Below are 2,722 nucleotides of genomic sequence, written 5' to 3'. Positions count from 1 at the left end.
CGAGCTGAGACGGTTTGAGGTCATGAGCTGGGATCGTGTCACGAACGGGAACATGATGAGTATTAGGTTTTGGGTTCGTGATCGGGAGTTCTCAACGGTTAGGGTTTATCGTCGAGGGGATTATGGATTCGCCGGCTAGGGTTTGTTGCTTAGGGATTTAGATTCTATCGTGCTGATAACGTGTTGTGAAACTATAAAATATAATCTATGTTTCTGTATTATTCATAAACATAATGAGCCATTTATATACAAGAAATTACACCGTCATAGAATAATGGAAAGACTAAAGAAAGGAAATACAAATATGGAAAGAGTACAAATCATAATCTAATAAGGAAAATGCAAGATGCCGATTCTCTCTCTCTCTCCTCACGGTCGACTCTCTCTCTCTCTCTAACATTGGGCCGGTTACGAACCGGACCGGTTATGGACATACACAATATGATTTATAACAATTAGTTGTATATTTCGATTTTCACAATAAATTCAACCTCTAATAAGTTAAGTAATATATCGATTATCCGAATATAATTATTATTAGATAGATTTTTCAATTAATAGTCGGCTAAAGGTATGATAACTTTCACTAAGAGCCATAAAAACTTTCAAGCAACCTCAACACATTTTAAGGTTTGGGAACATAATTGATAAAATAATTTGCTTATTTAAAAGTTTGGCACCAAAATCGAAGAATCACAAAGACCAGAGATCAAACATGCAAAATTTCAAACGATGGAAAAGATCAGATCTCCCACAACACAAAATTTTTCTGAATCAGTCGGTTATTGCACACTAGAATTGCTCGATCTGACGTCTTCGGCTGCAAGCTTTCATCCTATGCTGCAAATCAATCAAAATTCCTCTGATTTCTCATCTACAACAACCTTCGCAAGAGAAGCAAGCAGAGCAACAAAAGCAGAAAGAATCAGCTCGATCGGAGTCTTGGATTGAAGGGAAGGAGCGTGGGAGATTGTGGGCTCGTATTCGCCGCAGACCATGTGACTCCACGGAGAGGAACAGTGTGATTGTGCATGGCTGTCGTGCTTCTCGCTCATATTAAGGATGGATTTATTGTTAGCGGCGAACACCATGAGTCAATGGACATAAATTAGAATTTGTTAAATAAGACTAACACAAAAAAATTAAAATTCTTATTGAAGAAAAAAAATATAAAACAAAGAAAAAGAAGAGAAGTTGCAGAGGAGAGAAGAAAGAGACAAAGCTTTAACTCTATCATCAATATACATTTTAAAAAAGTTTTTAATAATACCATAGGTTTACTTTAAATGGTAGAAGTAAAAAAACTATTATGAAAAAAACAGCTCATCAGAATAGTACTAATTCCATCCTTATAAATATCGCTATTATTTTTGTATATGCACTGCAAATACTCTTTAGGGATCCATTACTCTCATTTATATTAAATAAAATTCACGTATACATTGTGTGAGCAAAGAAAAAATATGACCATGAACTGCTCCACTAAAAATATATATTACAACTACATCTAATTAATCACATTATTCATGAAAAAATCAATGACAGCAAGCATTTTCACTATTAGGAGCGTTGTATTTTCTTCGGTTCCGATACCACTATACTCTATAAATAAAATATCTACACAATAATACAAATCTGTATATATAATATCAATATAAAAATTTAGGATTCAAATCTATGACATTCTAAAATACAACTATACCGCCCGGGTCTAAAGTACAAATCTATGACCAATTGATAAATGATGAGTCCAACAATTTTTTCCTACGTGATCTACTTAAAAATAACCAAATCTTTTGTAACTGCATCCAAATGATAAAACTTGGGCTTTGAACCTCGATTTTAATCTACAAATCTAATAATTTGTTGTAGTGGTATTTCTATGGGACTTTTTAAATTCTATTTATATTGTTTTATAAAATACATTTTGATTAAGATTTATTGCCTAACTGAACTTTAATAAGATACTATTAATATACACTTTTATCAAACAAAATAGTTTATATAATTTTTTATATATTTCTGTAAAAACCAACGAAAGTTTTTTTGTCAACAATTATAACTGTTATAATTAGGTAACTACTAAGAAAATATAAGATTTTGCAAACTTTAGGAATAAAGTTTAAAATTAATTTCCAAAATGCATATGGTACAAGTGGTATATAGTTATCTTTTTTAACACTAAGTGTATAGTTATGCAACTTGAAATATTTAATATAGTTACCAAAATTTATATTAAATTAAATAAATATTAAAGATTGCAAAAAAAACACAAAAATAAAATATAAAATTTCTCGGAAAAAATATAAAACAAAAATATACACGCCCTAAATCTAGTAACTAAATAAAAAAGCTTCACGGGAGTTGCATGATCCTCCTAAGTCCTAAGACCATCTTTCACTACAAGAAAACAGCGGTATTCTGACGGACATTCCGACGGAAAATGAAATCCTCGGAATATACCGAGGAATTTCCGAGGAAATTCCGAGGAAACACAAAATTGGGGTTCCTCGGAATTTCCTTGGAATATACCGACGGAATTCCGAGATTCCGAGGAAAACTGTGTTCCTCGGAAAAAACCGATGAATTCCGAGGAAATATTATAGCCGTTGGAGAGCCGTTGGGGGATTTTACAAAATTCCGAGGAAATTCCGACGAACTAGTTTTTTCCGTGCCTTTTCCGTCGGAATTTCCTCGGTATGTCGGCAGGATTTAAACTACA

Source organism: Brassica oleracea, chromosome C4 (genome assembly GCF_000695525.1).
Source record: "Brassica oleracea var. oleracea cultivar TO1000 chromosome C4, BOL, whole genome shotgun sequence".
NCBI lineage: Eukaryota > Viridiplantae > Streptophyta > Magnoliopsida > Brassicales > Brassicaceae > Brassica > Brassica oleracea.
This window is presented reverse-complemented; position numbering follows the sequence as displayed.